Below are 19,271 nucleotides of genomic sequence, written 5' to 3' on the forward strand. Positions count from 1 at the left end.
TGCATGTGCAAATTGAGTAGTTGTAAAGAGGCTAATAGAATCCCCGTCTCCTCCTATTAAAGATTACAGAATGTACTAAGGCATAATTTCACATGCAGCTGTTTGAATAAATTTAGCACCATATAAAATTCACTTCTGTAGCAAAAAGCAAAACTGTTGTTTATGAGCTTATATGAAAACAAATGTAATCGTGTTAAAAACAGGAAGGTTCCAAGAATCGAAAGTTAGGAAATGTTACAATTCTGGTGACTTGCACCGTATGGTGACTTTAAAGTTGGCATTCCTATGTGTGCAAGTTACTTGTTCCAAATGCATGAAGGCATACTATAACTTCCACAGAACACCTTATTCCTTCACTGTGTTGGCAGTTGCCCAGTATTTCTTGTTCAGTAGACAGCCCTGCACCTCTTTCTCAAAATAAATAATTAAAAACCTGCACCAGATTTAAAATGGCCTATTTCTTCATGAGATTTCCTTAGCTCTTCCCATTGTAGAATCTGGGTGCTTCACAAAGATTAAAGGATATGCTGTAACAGCACTGACAAAATATCACTAGATCCATTTTACAGATGGAGATTTGAGGTATGAAGTAGTGTCTGCTAATGTGGAATAAGTAATTTGAAGTATCCAGAGACTAATTATCCAGCGTTTCTAGTACTTTAATAGTACAAGGGTAATCCAAATACTGTTCAAAACAGCTTCTTTTGCAGTTGGGAATATTCTGTGTTCCTACTAATCTGTCCTCAAAATTCAGAGCTACGTACCCTAAAAATTGAGGGAGGTACCTATAGAGATCATGTGTGAAGGATGTGAATGGGTTTAAGTACCCCATTATCACATGGGAGCTCAGAATCCCATTCTACTATTGACAAAATGTCAATGATGAACTACCTTGGGATATATACCCAGCACAAAAAAAACCTGACTGGATGGATAATTTTAGGCAAAGATATAAATAGCTGAAAATTAACATCTTAAAAGAAATATCAAGGAATGTTAATTATCAACAGTGCTGATAGTTTTGTCAAAATAACTTCCTTTGAAATGTAAATGTAGATTAGTAATAAATTCTCTCCCTCCCATATGTGAATAATTTGCACAAGAAAATATCATATTATGTATTTATTTTTTTTAATGGAATTAAATGACCATCAAGTTACTCCTTAAATACACCTTTGTGTCTTAAGAAAACTGTTTTGCTTTTCCAAGGATTTATTTTTCTGGACCATTACTTGATAAATAGTAACTTGGTCCAATAATACTTCATGATGCAGAACCCATCTGGCATTGTATCAGGATGTGCAGCTGACTATTAATTACTGAAAACTCCTCTACAGCTCAGACGAAAGCATCCGCCAAAGATCTGATTCAGCAGATTGTTTTATCTTGTTTCTTCTGTAGTACCAACCAAAAACCAGAATAAATAATTCACACTTAGTTAGTTAGTCACGGATACTAAAATTGCCAGCAACATGAATGCTGATTGCACTAATGGTTTCTATTCTTCTCCTGTATTGATTTTTAGTCTTGAAACAATACAGTAGTTTCTCTTTTGAATTTTCCTTCAAACTTTACAGAGGGAAGTAGCATTTTTTTTCTTAAGCGTTTACATATAGTGCAACAGTGCATACAGTTTTGCACGTAATCTTGGATTTTGTACTTTCATACATGCTGTTAGGGGCTCCTGAATCCGGGAGCCAGATAGAGGTGAGGTTGCTGCAGCTCCATGTTGTCAGGTCCACTCTGCGTGCAGCATGAGCATGCCTTCCCCACGGGCACACAAACACAGGCATACAATACACATAAACACATGTGCATGATCATGGCCACACAGATCAACACAGACAGAAGCATTCAGGTAAACACAAAGCAGCACCACTGGCCTCATCCTGTTCCCCTCTCTGGCTGATCAGGATGAAGGTCAGTTAGTGAGATATATATACGTTGTCAGTCCCTCCAGTAGCTGGACTTAAATGCCCCAGTAGCTACATATCCAGTAGCTGGTCCCTGGGTCCCTGGTTTCCTCATTTGTGTGAGCACGCGCACACACACACACACACACTTTGGATCCCTTCATGACCAGGCTTAGAGACCCAATCCACCCCATAGCTGGCCCTGCTGCCTCCCACTTGGACACACACACACACATGCAAACAGGCCTCTTGGTCAGCCTCCAGCCCCCATAGCCTGGACCTCTGGTAGCCACCTCCTCCAGGTGCCTCACTCCCAGCACGTGGCTCACAGGCCACTCTACCTACTCACCAGCTAATCCAGCTTGATGCTCACTAGCAACTACACACGGACTTGCATACGCTCACTCGCTCCAGTTGCTGGCACCATGGACACACAGGCCCAATGACAAGCGGTCTGACCCTGGTTGCTGGCAGTCAGCCCCCCATACGCACACATGCACACAGAATAGAGAGCCCCGTGCTCAGGAAAAGAGTTAGAAGTGCAGTTTAATAAGAGGACAGGACAGACTGTGGAGATTAGGCACAGGGCATGGCCAGACAAGGATACCGACCATCTCCTTTTAACCCCTTATCCCTCTATTTTCCCATCCTTGTTTGTCTCCAAACCACCTTGATCTGTCCCTTTCCGTGCTTTTGCTTCCTCCCCTGAACATCCCATAATAAGTCCTGCGCAATTCCAAAGTGCTCTTCCCCAGCATCCCATAACATGTGCCATGCCCTCCAGGCAGTACCCTCTCAGTACTGCAGGGAGCCTCTCCCATTGACTCACCATGGTGGATGTCACCCTCATCCCGTGGGGCTGAGGCTCCCCAGGGAGGGGCCAGGCAGGAGCTCCCTTTCTCTGACTGGGCTATTTGGGGTTCCCCCTCCCGGCATCGTGCCTCCATGCTCCTGTGTCTGTGTGGAGACAAGCTTTTTAATTACATAACATGTATAGTTTTGATGTTACTCTGAAAATGTTGGCACTTTAAGCAAGTATGTAACCTCACTGTGATAAATCTGCTTTAAAAGCATATGTTAAGACAACAATTACATGAAAAGGTGACATTATTTTATTAAATTAAAAAAGAAAAGAAAAAGAAAAACATATTCTGAAAAAATAAAAATCTTTTACGGAAAAGCACAGCAAGAGGCACCTGAAAAATAGCCTCATAACTGTAATGGGAGATTACTAGTAAGGAAATGGCCCTACAAGCTAGGAAATCGGAAGAGAACTCGTAAATAGTTCTTTGGGTTGAGATTTCACTGAATGGTTTTAATAATAGTTTTATTGAAATGTTTTGGGTGTTTTACAAACTGTTGTTGCTGTATTATTGTTCACCTCATAATAAAGGGGTAAATGTCTTTCCAGCTTTGACAGGACCCCTGAATTGGCATTGACAGAGAGCTTGTCAGAGCAGATAGGCTCTGCAATCCCACTTTGGACTTGTACATTTTGTAATATATATTTTTTGTACACTTCTACAGGTCAGACATCCAAGGAATGCTAGGGGCTAAATGTAGTCTGACTTTACCAATCATTTAGTTGTTCTCTCCCCCACCCTGAGTCCCCACTATTACCCATGGCCTGCTACAACAGGCAACCGCAGACATGGACTGTGCCTGAAACTGGCTCAGCACTCCATTGCATTTTCAAGTTTTCCCTAGAAAAGCTGGAAATACACTGTAAAAATAAAAGTTTAGATTCTTGTGCAATTATTTTCTTAGCTGAAGTTTTAGAAATTCAAGGTCTCAGACTGTGCAATGACATAATGAAAAATGAAATTCCTACAGAACTTCACAGAAATACTGCAGCCTTGTAGAAAAATGTGCTGATTAACACTGCACTTCATGTTGTATGAAGCTTCAAGATAACAATAAATATGCATATTTACACATCTGCATCTGTTCATTAGAAAACCGGAACTATTGTTGACAAGATACTTTCTGTTGAAATCTTTGTAATTCTCTAGCCACCATTCTTAAATGAAAATTTTTAAAAATGGAAAGGAGAATTTTAAAAGTAAATTACATACTGAAACTCAGCACAAGGAAAGGGTTAGGTATCTGACAGGTAAATGAAACAGCTATAGAGTAACTTCAGGTAGGAGACAAGAGCTTGTGAGTAGAAATAAAAAGACTGAATGGCAACACACAAATCTCTATTAAGGTAATTACCTTAACTGTACCTGTAGAACTTCAATATATCCATACAGATTTTCTGGAGAAAATGACATTTTTTCCATTAAAAAATCAGAAACAGCATGAAGGGTCATAAATCTTGTAAATGATTTAGAGTGCATTACATTAATTTTGAAATGCTGTCTCTAAGACATGAGAAAGATGGAAATAAAAATGTGCACTTTGTGAAGTAACTTTGGTAACAGGAAAAGTATACTCATGAAATAAATCCTAAAATTCAGCTATCTGAAGAGAAACAAGAAGTCACTTCAAATTATAAAAACAATTAATGATAGCTGACTTTAAAAGAGTGTTTAAAATAAGTCAAGTAAGAGTTTGTTTTCATTGATTGAAAACAAATAAGAAAATCCCTGAAACCAATCACTTTTTAAAATAATCTGAGTAGATGACTTGTTTTGCACTTTTACACTGGAACAGAGAATAACTGATGTGCAGGTAGTTACCTAATAGCCAAAGAATGTGAGATTTTGAAATGACAGCTGCAACCAGCCACGTAGGAAAAAGCATCTACAGTGCTCTCGCTTGAAAAGGCCCCGTTTAGTTTCTCACAGAGTTTGTGTAGAAATGTTTTTCCTTACTTGGGAAGAGCTGACATTTCAAGACAGCCCTGGAAAAAAAATTAAATTACATGAATGGAAGAGAGGTTTTTTACAGAGTTCGTGCATTGTAAAAAAAAAAAGTTCAGTTCTGCTTTGACTCAAAAATGTGAAGATCCTTATTCTTTTAATTATAAATATGATGGAATAGTACATGTTTAGTGAAATTTTACAGTAAAATGCCTTAGCAATTTCAAATTATGATTTTATAATAATAAATAATGTCTTAAATTGTCCTTCAAAGATCCAAGTTAAAACCTGACCCTGCTGAGGCCAATGGCAACTTTCTCATTGACATCCTTAAGGTGAGGATTTTAAGAAGGGTTTGAGAGAAAATAGGAATATGAAGATTTGTTAAAAATATTCTGTTCTTTTATATCCTTGGCTATTCCAAAGAGGCACAACTTACCGCACTGTGCTGGGGCCTGGCCTGCACCTACCAAACACTGCTCGATATTATGCAGCACCCTCAAGGAGAAGAGAGGGTCTCTGGATCTGAAAACATACCAACAGACACTGTGGCTAAACTAGACACTATATCAGTTGCCACTATAACTAAAAAGAAACAATGGAAGCGGAAGTCAACTCGTTTAGTAAGGGATGAAGAAGCTTCTCCTAAGAGGGAGCAGGAGAAAGAATCAGAAGAGGCAGCCTGTTCTGCAGCAGAGCAGTCACAAGAACAGGAGGAGAAAGAGACAAATCATAAATGAGACAGAAACCACTCTATCCCTAAGCAAGCTGCAAAATATGCGAAAAGATTTCAGCTGTCAACCAGGCGAGCTAATTCTCAGCTAGTTACTCTGATGCTGGGATATTGGGGCCAATAGTCAGGAATTAGAGGGTAAGGAAGCCCGGCAGCTGGGATCCCTTGCTAAGGATAAGGCCATTGACAAAGGGATTGGAAAAAGGGCAGGAGTGCTCAGTCTTTGGCGGCGACTCCTGTCGAGTGTGAAGGACAGGTATCCCTTCAAGGAAGAACTTGCAAATTCCCGAAGCAAACGGACCACCATTGAGGGAGGTATCCAGTATCTGAGGGATTTAGCTGTGTGTCGCGGATGGAGTGAGAGAGAAGCAAAAATATAAACCAATGAGTTAACAAGGTTTAATGGTAAATGCGACAGTGGTTTAACAAGATTCAATGGCGATCGACTTGACGATTTACTGCATAGAGGACAGGGTCAGACAACACTGTCAGGGAGACCCTCCCATTGAGTCATGAGGTTCAGAAAGGACCCCCTTCCTTTCTAAACTCCTTCTCAGAGAGTGCGGCTGGATCCAATCCTAGTCCCAGACTTGGTCAACGGTTTATGTCTAAAGGATTATATATGCGCAATCAATCCTTTATATCACTGTCAAGAATATGATTTTTTACACAGCATTGGTTTAGCAGCAATTTAAGATTTGTTAATATTTTTGAAATAGATCACAAAATTAGGTTGTATAATTCTTAACAGCACTTAAGCATCAGCTAATTTAACAGAGCAATTCAATGTAATTTGTTACAATTAAAATAGCGACTTAGTTAAAGATTCAAGAATGGCAAGGGTCACCCAAAACTTACAGCAGGGTTGTACACACAGATCAAATTGCACACAGACAGACAGACAAACAGTTCTGAATCAAATTGCACACACATACACACACACACACACACACACAGAGGTTAACCTGTGATTAAAATTTCCCTTTTTGTGAGTTTCATGAAATACTTTTATGTGCCGGCATTGATCAACGGACAGTCAGTGAACTTCGAGGAGGCCTTTGAGTCCTCGAGAAATCATCGTCAGATGATCTTTCAGTCCTCGTGAAATCTACCCTTGAGAGGCATCCCAGCTCAGGGAGAGATACTGGGTCACACAACTCACTGCTGTCCTGGAAGGCTCGAAAGGTCTCACTTTTTGATCACTATTTATAGGATCTCAAGATGATTGGCTTTGATCAGTATTTTCCATTCTGGCCACAATTCATGCTGAGTCATTCTGGTATACAATTCAGGCAGCAGATGGCCCAGGTGTGGCCAGGGGGTGCCTGGCCACCCTAGCCCCAGGTCTACTGCACTTGCAACCAAGATAACAGCACAATGGGAGTTTTTCCCAAAGCATGCACAGCTTATGAGATCTCAGAGTGGTCCTGATGTTCCATTCAGGCAGCAGATGGCGTGGCCAGAAAGTGCCTGACACTCAAGTCACTGCACTTGTGACCAAAATAACAGCACAATAGGGCTTATCCTGAGATCTCGGGGGGGGGGGGGGGGGGGGGCCTGCACTACCACACTATAGTGGAGGTGATCTATAACAACCTGGATGACAACCAGGTATCCAAAGACCTGCATGAAATCCAGTGCATGTGGTCCATGTGGTGAAAGTTTATACGAAATGCACCAACATCATACACCAATACCCTGGCGATAATGAGCTGGATAGACATGGAGGCACCAGCTATAGATGGACTGGTCAGACAACTCCAAGAATACAAAGACAATCTCACTTCCTCCATGCGGACCTGTGTCTCGGCTGTGAAGGAGCTGACCCAAAAATTGTCTGAGCAATCTGAGAAGGATAGGTTTTCCTCACACACTCCAGCCAAGATCTCAGCTATTAAGAGTCAGCCTTTTTCTGTTCAAGGGAGAGGGTACTGGTGGTGCACACCACGTGCAACCCTGTGGTTCTTCCTGCGTGAGCAGGGGGAGGACATGAGGAAGTGGGATGGTGAACCTACCTGGAGACTAGAAGCTCGGGTACAGGAACTGCAAGGAAAAACAACAGCCAAAAGGCATCCATCCAGGAAAATTACTGCTCCAGTGTCTGTTGGGCAGAGTAGAAGGGCTGATCGTACTTTAGACCCTGATGAAGGGACTTCTGGTTTGCAGTTACAAAAATCAAATAATGAATGCTCCGACCAGGAATAGAGGGGCCCTGCTTTTGGCGTGGCAGGACAATTAGGTTTACTGGACTGTGTGGGTTCAATGGCCTGGCACATCAACCCTACAGGAGTAAAAAGCTCTAGGGGACACCAGTGCACAGTGTACTCTAATACCATCAGATTACAAATAGGCAGAATCTATCCGTATTTCTGGAGTAACGGGAGGATCCCAAGAACTGTGTTGGAGGCTGAGGTAAGCCTGTTACCGAAAATAGTAACCAAGAAAACTCTCTGAACCAAATGATAGTTTAGAAAGCCGACATTGGTTTATTGCAGCGCTGAGTACATGGGGGATCTCTCCTCCTAACATGCACACCGAACAGGACTTCCACGATACATTTATACACAAAAACTGCAAAACTCATTCTCTTTACAATGATTGGTTAGTAATTTACATTATGAGATTATGGACAAGTTTCTAAAGCCTCAACTGTCTGGAAACTGGTTTTAGGCAGACATGTAACTATTCCTTCAGACATGTAATCATTCCTCCCTCCTCATCTCATTGTTTCAATTCCTCCTTATCACATTCTGCTTTCAGTCTGTCAGGCTTTACAACCCAGGAGATACTATTATTGAGACCTTTGACATGCAGACTCCTTTATCTTACAAAGTTTACACCTTACAGAATTTACACAAAAGGGGCCTGATCTTTTACTAAATTAAGTCTTTGGTATCAAGCCTAAATGGGAATGAGCAGCAAAAGCACCCCATTGTGACTGGTCCAGAGGCTCTATGTATCCTTGGCATAGACTACCTCAGGAGAGGGTATTTCAAGGACCCAAAAGGGTACCGGTGGGCTTTTAGTATAGCTGCCTTGAGTACGGAGATTAAGCAGCTGCCTAGCTTGCCTGGTCTTTCAGAGGATCCGTCTGTGGTGGGGTTGCTGCGGGTTAAATAACAGCAGGTGCCAATTGCTACCAAGACAGTGCACCGGCAACAATATCGCACCAATCGAGACTCCCTGGTTCCCATCCATAAGCTGATCCAGCGACTGGAGAGTCAAGGAGTGATCAGTAAGGCTCGTTCAACCTTTGAGTCCCATATGGCCAGTGCAAAAGTCTAACAGAGTGGAGGCTAACAGCGGACTATCGGGGCCTGAACAAAGTCACACCACTGCTGAGTGCTGCCATGCTAGACATGCTAGAACTTCAACATGAACTGGAGTCAAAGGCTGCCAAATAGTATTGATACAAAAATTCACGGATGCTTCTCCTCACAGTTCGAATCTCCCCAAGGGAGAAACGGAGTATTCAGAGAGTCCCTGAAATGGAACTCAATAGCAACGAAGTTACTATTAAGCAGGTATTCTTTATTGCAGCGCTGAGCAGCACTGGGGATTCTCCACCATAAGTGCTCCACCGATTTGGTGGACTTTCAGAGATTATATACTATAAAATCCTACATATTCACAGGATTTCTGAGAATTCATTTAAATAAACGGGGGATTTACTGGAACTCATTAACATATGCAAATGTCCGATCCGCATGCGCAGTTGTCTCCCGTGGTGGTCTTCAGGTGGTCTTTGGGGGTCTTCAGATGAAGGCTCGTAGTCTTCCTCACTGATTGACCTCTACTTCTGCGCAAACTCAGTCCCAGCATCACGTAAACTGTGTCCTTCAAGGCTGTTGTCATTCTATTGTGACTTCCTATCTTCTGTGCATTTGTTCTCCCAAGGCCCAGTTGTCTGAGATGGGATTATCCTGGAGCCCCCTTATCTTACAACCATTCTAACTACTCCCTAAATCACAAAGGCCTTTCTTTTGTTTAGTTAAGTGAATAAGATATTTAAATATCCTCCTTGCCCCTAGGCTTTTCAGGAGGCATTTTGATGCAGTGGCTTTGTCTATCTTGGCTTTAACCCTTTCAGTATGTGACAATTGATATTGCTAACTCGTTTTTCTCAATCCCTTTGGCAGCTGAGTGCAGGCCACAGTTTGCTTTCACTTGGAGGGGCATCCAGTACACCTGGAATCGACTGCCCCAGGGGTGGAAACACAGCCCCACCATTTGCCATGGACTGATCCAGACTGCACTGGAACAGGGTGGGGCTCCAGAACACCTGCAATACATTGATGACATCATCGTGTGGGGCAACACAGCAGAAGTAGTTTTTGAGAAAGGGAGAAGAATAATCCAGATTCCTTTGAAAGCTGGTTTTGCCATAAAACAAAGTAAGCTCAAAGGACCTACACAGGAAATCCAATTTTTAGGAATAAAATGGCAAGATGGACATCATCAGATCCCAATGGATGTCATGAACAAAATAACAGCTATGTCCCCACCAACTACCAAAAAAGAAACACGAGCTTTCTTAGGTGTCGTGGGTTTTTGGTGAATGCATATTCCAAATTACAGTCTGATCATAAGCCCTCTCTATCGAGTGACCTGGAAGAAGAACGATTTTGAATGGGGCCCTGAGCAGCAGCAAGCTTTTGAACAAATTAAACGGGAGATAGTTTGTGCAGTAGCCCTTGGGCCAGTCCGGGCAGGACAAGATGTGAAAAACGTGCTTTAAACCTCAGCCAGGGATAGCGACCACACCTGGAGCCTCTGTCAGAAAGTGCCTGGAGAGACTCAAGGTCGACCTCTAGGGTTTTGGAGCCCGGGATATAGAGGATCTGAAGCCCATTACACCCCAACTAAAAAAGAAATATTACCAGCATATGAAGGAGCTCGAGCTGCTTCAGAACTAGTTGGTGCTGAAGCACAGCTCCTCTTGGCACCTCGATTGCCTGTGCTGGATGTTCAAAGGGAGGGTCCCCTGTACACATCATGCAACTGATGCTACATGGAGTAAGAGGGTCACACAGATAATGCAACGGGCTCGAATGGGAAACACCGACTGCCCAGGAATTCTGGAAGTGATCATGGACTGGTGTTAAGGGAGCAGCAGCCGCCCGAGTATTCACACACCATTCAGGGAGTCGCACACACACCACCCGAGACTTTAACTGCTAGGACCGGAGTCCCTTCTCAGCAGGCAGCTCTGTTGAGCTGACGGGCGCCCCTTTTCGACTCCTTGCTCGCACACACACTCACCCTCGGGCGCTTCCTCTCCCTTCAGGCTCGACCCTAGGTTTCCCCGAAGCAGAGTCTCCGACATGACATACACCAGGCGAATTTATTGAGTGGTACAGCGGTGAAGAGCAGCTCGAGCTGGGTGCCTCTGGAGAGGGACCCCGAACAAAGGGCAATTATACCCTTACAGTCTAAGTTCCCCTCCCCTCATGCGACGGTTCGGTCCAATAGTAATATTTGGGTCTGGGGTCTTCTTGTTCCTTATTGGCTCCTTTCCCAGTCTCCAGGCAGGACGTTCCTTTTCTTATCTTGAATAGTTGCAGCTTCTGCCGATGGTTTCGACTACCTTATCTTCCTGGGTTTGCACCGGTTTCAGGGCCTTCCTTCATGTAGCTAGGTAAGAGTTCAGCATAAGGTCAGCGTATCTAGGTGAAAGTTCACAGCTTGCAGTCCAAGGCTTCAACAGGTCTTTGGATCCTTATTTGAGCTAGAAAGTGACTTCTACAACAGTCCTCCCTTTGTTTTTTTATTAAGCAATCCTGCTTAATATGTCAGACAAAGGCCATTGATTAGTCCCTAATGCTAATAGAGAGGGTCCTAAGGGGTGTCCACTTTGTCAGCTGGTTGGCTATCCCTCACTCGTTCGACATGTGAGTGGTGTATCCAATTTTCTTTTCCTGAAACTTTAACAGCAAAGTAAGAACATAGTAAAACAGTATATGGCCCTTCCCACTTCGGTTCTAGCTTAGACTTTCAAGAAAATATCTTTATTAGAACTTTATCCCCAGGCTGTATACCATGTACCTGTACTTCAGGTGGTGCCGACTGGTACCGTTTGAGCATACTTTTTTATGGTCTGCAAACTGTTTCTGCATACTTATAACATACTGGGTCAATCATTCATCTCCATCCAGCAGGCTGGTCTTAGCTGGGATATAAGTCCCTGGTATGGCCAAATGTCTCCCAAAGAGAATTTCTGCTGGCGTTAGTCCTATGGGTTGTCGCAAGGCATTTCGCACATCCCATAGAGCTAAGTGCAATGCGTCCGGCCACTTCAAACCAGTGTTTGTGGATATTTTTGCTATCTTTTCTTTTAAGGTTCTGTTCATTCTTTCTACCTGTCCCCCTGTCTGATTCAATTGATTTGGGAATTCCATATCTGGGTATAATTCCCTTTAATAATGCTTTTACTACTCCCCCTGTGTCCGCTTTTCTCGTGGAGAAAGCTTCTACCCAACCTGACAATTGGTCTACTATAACTACTAAATGTTTGTATCCACTGTTGGATAGCATATCTGTGTGATCCATTCCCTGAGAAGGGAAGTAGGCCCATGGTCGTCCCCCTAACTCTGAGCTCGTCTTGATACTTGAAAACTTTTGGCAGGTTGCGCAGCTACTGGTGATCCTTTTTGTGGCGGCATAAATTCCTGGTGCTGTCCATATTTTTTGCACCTGGTTAGCCACTGCCTCTGCTCCTCCATGAGCTTTGTCGTGAAACCACCTGGCCACGGTAATTAAATATTTCTTGGCAAACTGGTTTTCCTCCAATCATCCATGTTCCACTGTTATCTTGTTTTGCTTCCCACTTCTCCCATTGTTTTGGGGTCTCTTAAATTAGATCATTCATTCTGATTTTCCATTGAGATTGCAACCATACACTCTCTCAGAGGTTGCTGGGCTGCAGCCTTCGCAGCTGCATCAGCTATGGCGTTTCCTTTACTAATTTCTGTAGTGTCCTTGGTATGGGCTGGGCAATGTATCACAGCAATTTCTTTGGGTAGTTGGACTGATTCCAGCAAATTGCTTATTTCCTCTCCATTGGATACCCTTTTCCCCGATGATGTGAGATATCCTCATTCTTTCCATAGCATTCCTATCGCATGGCACACCCCGAAGGCATACCGAGAGTCCATGTAGATATTGACTTGTTTTCTCTTTCGTAGATGGGCTGTGCGCATCAAAGCTGCCAGTTCCACTCCTTGTGTGCTCAGCCTTGTTGGGAGTGGTTCAGCTTCTATCACTTGTCCTTGGCTGACCATGGCGTACCCAGTCCCTCATTGTCCATGCGAATAGTAGGATGAGCCATCTACAAACAACGCCAAATCTCGATTCTGCAAAGGAACATCAGTTAAATCTGTTAGTGGTTTGCTAGAAGTAAGCATTGCCCATTCACACTGATGATGTTCTTCCCCTTCATCAGGCAATAGTAACAACGTCTCGGGATTCAGGCTATTGCATCTCCTCAGAATAACATTATCTGCCACTAGGAGAATTAGTTCATACCTATGTGTCTGTTGTAGTGACAATGCTTAGGTCTGATACAAAGATCGGAGTTCTTCGAACCCCCTTGCTTTCTAACTTTCCTCACCGAGGTGGGAAGCCAGGTGCGGCTGGGTAAGGAAACCGATGTAATAAAACTCAATAACAACAGAGTGTTATTAAGCAGGCATTTTATTGCAGCGCTGGGCAGCGCTGGGGATTCTCCACCATGAGTGCTCCACCAATTTGGTAGACTTTCAGAGATTATATACTATGAAGTCCTACATATTCACAGGATTTCCGAGAATTAATTTACATAAACATGAGATTTCCTGGGACTCATTAATATATGCAAATCTCCGATCCACATGCCCAGTCGTCTTCCTTGGTGGTCTTTGGGTGGTCTTTGGGGGTCTTCAGATGAAGGCTCGTAGTCTTCTTCAGTGACTGACCTTTGCTTCAGTTCAGGGATCACGTCCTTCAAGGCTGTTGTTGTCATCCCCTTGCAACTTTCTTATCTTTGGTGCATTTGTTCTCCCAAGGCCCAGTTGTCTGAGATGGGATTATCCCGGAGCCCCCTTATCTTACAACCATTCTAACTACTCTCTAAATCACAAAGGCCTTTCTTTTGTTAAGTGACTAAGATATTTACAATATCCTCCTTGCCCCTAGGCTTTAATTCTTTCAGGAGGCATTTTGATGCAGTGGCTTTGTCTATCTTGGCTTTAACCCTTTCAGTCACATATTGCTTCAGTAGTATTTCTGCTTCATGTGGGACATAAATTGTCACTGAATGTCCTAAGATAAGTGGGTGACTTTTCTCCAATATAGCCGCTGCTGCCGCTGCTGATTTAATACAAGTTGGTGCTCCTGCTGCCACTGGATCAAGCTGAGTTGAATAATAGGCAACTGGCCTGTGATGCAGACCCAATTTCTGCATTATAACTCCATTGGCTATCCCATTTTGCTCATGTACATACAAATTAAAGGGTTTTGTATAGTCTGGGAGTCCAAGAGCAGGAGCTGATGCCAAATCTCCTTTCATTGTTTTAAACGCTTGCTCCTTTTCTGGACCCCATGCAATAGGTTCTACCTACTCATTACTTGTTGCTTTTGCCAGTGATCTTGTTAATTCTCCCAACAAAATCCCACAGCTCCAAGGAACCCTCGCAACTGTTTCTTTGTGACCGGACACGGAAGCTTTATTACAGCTTCTATTCTTTTCTGGGTCTATTACTCGCTACCCTTCCCTTAGGATAAACCCTAAATATTTAACTTCCTTCTGACACAGCTGAAGTTTGGACGGAGATGCACGATGGCCTTTCTCTGCTAAGGCAGTACATAGATGTATAGTGTCTTTTATACAGGCATCCTCATCTGTACTCGCTATTAGCAAATCGTCTACATATTGTACAAGAGCCGATTCACCAGGTAATTTTATGTCTCTCAAATCATTTCTCAGTATTCGTGAAAAAAATTGTAGGAGACCCTCCAAACCCTTGTGGGAGAGGAGTCCAGGTTAATTGTTGTCCTTTCCACCTAAAGGCAAACAAAAGTTGGCTGTCCTCACCTAAAGGGATGGTAAAGGAGGCAGTGGTTAGATCAATCACAGTAAAATCTCTTGCCCAATGCGGTATTTGCAAAAGTATGGTAGAGGGATGGGGCACTACTGGATGAGGAGTCACTACGTACTGATTAATTACCCGTACATCTTGTACAAAATGATATTCCAGGTCCCCATCTTCACCTAATCTATTCCTTTTTTTATGGGGAGTATAGGAGTATTATACGGTGACACACACGCTTTTAGAATCCCTTGGGCTAAATACCGGTCTATTTGCTTTTGAATGCTCTTCTCAGCTTCTTGAGGAATCGGATACTGTTTCACAGCCGGAGGGGGGTCTCCTCCCTTCGTTTTTTTTTGTTTTGGTTTGGTTTGGTTTTTTTGTTTTTTGTTTACGGGTTGAGCTGAAACTAGTAATCCTACATCCGTGCTAGTTTTACTCCACAGCTTTGTTGGTACCATTTCAATACTTCCGGTATTTTTAGCTCATTATTTGGGCTTCCAGTGACTACAGTCATTCCCATGATTATTAAATCTGTTCCTTCAGGTGACAAGTGTAATTCTACATCTAGAGTCTGCAAGACATCTCTCCCTAACAGGCACGCTGGGGAGTCCCCCACCAATACAAATCACCCCCATATACTCTTGTTTCCTATGGTTACTAATAGGGGTTTACTCAAATTCTGCTCTCTTTGTCCTGCGACTCCATGTATTAAAATTCTGTCTGTGGTCTGAGACCGTCTCGGGGTAAAATTCAAAAGGGATAACGTGGCTCCCATATCCACCAAGAATTCAACTTCACGACCTTCAACTTTACCTATAATATGTCTCTGCTGATCCAATTGGGTTACCCACATATTAAAAATTTCTAATCTTTCTGCTTCAAGATCCATAGGGTCTCTTTCTTCCAGTCACTGTGATTGCGAATCTTCCTGAGGCAATTCTTCCCGGTGACAGTTTCCTTCTTTTGTCCTTTCCCGCGGCCAGAGTGGGCATTCCCACTCTATATGCCCTAAGTTCCCACAATAATAACACTCTGAAAGGGTTAAAGCCAAGATAGACAAAGCCACTGCATCAAAATGCCTCCTGAAAGAATTAAAGCCTAGGGGCAAGGAGGATATTGTAAATATCTTAGTCACTTAACTAAACAAAAGAAAGGCCTTTGTGATTTAGAGAGTAGTTAGAATGGTTGTAAGATAAGGGGGCTCAGGGATAATCCCATCTCAGACAACTGGGCCTTGGGAGAACAAATGCATGGAAGATAGGAGGTCACAAAAGAATGAGGACAGCCTTGAAGGACACAGTTTACGTGATGCTGGGACTGAGTTTGCGCAGAAGCAGAGGTCAATCAGCGAGCACAGTGAGGAAGACTACGAGCCTTCATCTGAAGACCCCCAAAGACCACCTGAAGACCACCACGGGAGACAACTGCGCATGCGGATCGGACATTTGCATATGTTAATGAGTTCCAGGAAACCCCCCGTTTATTTAAATGAATTCTCGGAAATCCTGTGAATATGTAGGATTTTATAGTATATAATCTCTGAAAGTCCACTAAATCGGTGGAGCACTTATGGTGAAGAATCCCCAGTGCTGCCCAGCGCTGCAATAAAGAATACCTGCTTAATAGTAACTTCGTTGCTATGGAGTTTCATTTCAGGGACTCTCTGAATACTCCGTTTCTCCCTTGGGGGGATTCAGACTGTGAGGAGAAGCATCCGTGAATTTTTTTATCAGTTTTGGCACCCCAGATGGGACCCTCTCTGTTCGGCTGCAGGACCCGTTGAGAACGGGACTCCCTAGGGTACCCCCGGAAAATTTCCGGAGGGACTCCTTGCCTCAATCGGATCGCTGCGGGAGCAGACAAGGACCGTCTTCGGAAAAAGGTATTCTTTCTTAAATTTGGTTTGGGACTAGTCATCTGTCGGAAACCCCTGTAAGCCGTGAGTGGTTCACGCTTGGTGGAGTATACCGGGCTGCTAGCGCCTTAAAGGTATACACTGGGGAGCACTTCGGTGCTCATCTGGGGGCACTTCGGTGCCCATCTGGGAGTCCTTCGGTGCCCATCTGGGGGCACTTTGGTGCCCATCTGGGAGCACTTCCGTGCTCTTTTGGAACACTTGCATTTGAGTATATTGGATCTTGGCTTTGGAACTCGGTTATTTGATTTTGGGATTGTGTTTGGCATGGTATAAGGACAAGTAGTTGGTCTGTGTTTGCTTTTAGGATTTTTGTTCATTGTATTGGTATGTGAGCGTTTTTGTTGTCAAAAGTGTCTATACTGTCCTGCGCGTCTGTGAATGAGACGTACTTTGTATTGGTATTTGAGTGTTTTGTCGTCAAAAGTGTGTATGCTGTCCTGTGCGTGTGTGAATGAGACGTACTCTTAGTACGAAGCGAGTGCGGAGTCCTGATCCGCGGTTTCGTTGTCCCGCGAGGGAAACGGCCGGAGACGGACGAAGCGAAAGAAAAAGATTGTAAGGATGTAAAACAGTAACTCTGTAACCCTCTAAGTGGTAAAGTGTGGACCGTGGAACTAACTGTTAAGATACTGCGGGAATACAGGAGAGAACTAGGACCAATAAAATGGGAGGGTCACAACAAAGTAAAGAGATACCAAAGAAATCTCCATTAGGTTGCATTTTATATCACTGGAAGGACATAGGGGGTCCTCCTGGAGGAAATGTGAATAAGAAAACTCTAATTAAGTATTGTAATCAGTGATGGCCATTGTATAAATTAGATGATGAAGAAAAGTGGCCTTTGAATGGGACTCTGAAGTATAATGCCTTGCTGCAACTCCTGTTATTTTTAAGGAGGGAGGGAAAATGGGACGAAGCTATGTATGCGGATATGTTTTTCACCCTCCGAAATCACCCTGAGTCCCAGAAAGATTGTGGTTTTAATGTTGCTCCCCAAGATCCCATGGTGTTGGCTTTGGAAAAGGAAAATCAGAAAGAGTTAGGGAAGTTGAAGCGATGTTGTTCAGCATGTAGTATTGGACAGAGGTGTTTGAAGGTGAAAGAGAAACCCAGAAAGGCGGAAGAAGAGTGCCTTTCCAGATGGATGATGTGGATAAGTGGAAGGATGCAGTTAAGAGGTACAGGGAGGACCCAAGTGGGATTGCGAAAAGGTTTGAGTGGATTACTAAGAATTTGGACCCGGATTGGAAAGATGTGGATCTTATGCTAGGTGCTATGACTGAAACTGAGAAGCAGCTTGTATTAAAGGCAGCCCGAGCTCATGTAGAAACATAGATTGAGGGACGAGTGTTACAGGGCACAGCCGAAGATCATGTGCCCTCCAGGGACCTGGGTTGGGACCCTAATGATCCAGCTCAGTACCGTTTGTTGCAACGATACCGAACCTGGATCAAATTGGGAATAGAACATGCGATCCCAAAGGCAGTTAACTGGTCTGCTCTGTATGCTGTCAAGCAGGGGCAGACTGAAACGCCCACGGAGTTTTTAGATCACTTACGGGCTGCTGTGAGAAGATTTACTACTATGGAACCGGAGTCAGAAGCTGCCACGCAGCAGTTGGTATCTCTGTTTCTGGGACAATCCACTAATGACACCAGAAAGAAACTTCAGAAACTTAGGGAACCAGATATAAGGAATTTAGAAAAATTGCTGAAGGAAGCGTGGAGAGTATATCGGAATGGGGAGGGGGAGGACAGAAGGAAACTGGGAGATAGTGGCTGCGTTAGCCATGTTCTCTGTATTGAATCAAACCTTGTTACCTATAAGTAAACAAAATGTTAATGTTGTGGGAGCCACTGGGCAGGTTGAAAAAGCTTTTTTCTTGAAACCGTTAAAATTTAGAATTGGGAAGAGTGTGGGGATTCACAAATTTCTCTACCTGCCTGAGGCTCCTAGACTATTACTGGGAAGGGACCTATTAGAACAACTAAATCCCGAAATAAAATTTAGAAATGGGGAAATTGAGTTTAAAATACCAGACAAAAATCACATTGGAATTTTAAGCTTGGTTCTTACCGAACCCCAAATTAAAGAAGAAGAAATTATACAAGAAATAAAAGACCAGGTATACCCAGGAGCGTGGGCCTCAGGAATACCTGGAAAGGCTAAAAATGCTGAATTGGTTGTTGTTAAACTCAAAGAAGGGGCACGACCTGTTAAGATAAAGCAATACCCCTTGAAATAGGAAGATAGGTGAGGGGTAAAAAGTAGTATAGAAGAGTTTATAAAATTTGGACTATTAATTGAATGCTCTTCAGAATATAACACTCCCATTTTGCCCGTCAAAAAGCCTGATGGCAAAACTTATCAATTGGTGCAAGATTTGCGGGTAATAAATAGTTGAAGATTTGTATCCAGTAGTGGCAAACCCATATACTCTGCTGACTGGTTTAAAGGAAACCTATGAATGGTTTACTGTGTTAGATTTAAAGGATGCATTCTTTTGCCTTACCTTGGCTCCAGAAAACTGCAATTTATTTGCCTTTGAATGGGAAAACCCTGATACAGGACGAAAAACCCAACTGACCTGGACAGTGTTACCCCAAGGATTTAAAAACAGCCCTACCATTTTTGGAAATCAATTAGCTAAGGAATTGGAGACCTGGGGGAGGCCCCCAGGAAATGGGATTCTTTTGCAATATGTGGATGATATCTTAATAGCCACAGAAAAGGATGAAGAGTGCAAGGAATGGACTGTGAACTTGTTAAAATTTCTGGGATTAAGTGGTTATCGAGTCTCATTACAGAAAGCCCAAATCTTGAAGAAGGAAG

At 43.2% G+C, this 19,271-nt stretch overlaps 1 protein-coding gene and 1 pseudogene across 1 annotated transcript in view; one reads left to right on the plus strand and one right to left on the minus strand.

Annotated features, from left to right (window-relative positions):
* LOC104011386 (3',5'-cyclic-AMP phosphodiesterase 4D) overlaps positions 1 to 19,271 on the plus strand; it is a 407,679-nt gene that overhangs the window by 66,582 nt on the left and 321,826 nt on the right. The gene's annotated exons all lie outside the window — the stretch shown is intronic.
* On the minus strand, positions 11,056 to 13,452 carry LOC148055199 (protein NYNRIN-like; annotated as a pseudogene).

This window comes from Nipponia nippon, unplaced genomic scaffold, assembly GCF_047370975.1.
Source record: "Nipponia nippon isolate SJK-2023a ecotype South Korea unplaced genomic scaffold, ASM4737097v1 scaffold_26, whole genome shotgun sequence".
NCBI classification, from domain to species: Eukaryota; Metazoa; Chordata; class Aves; order Pelecaniformes; family Threskiornithidae; genus Nipponia; species Nipponia nippon.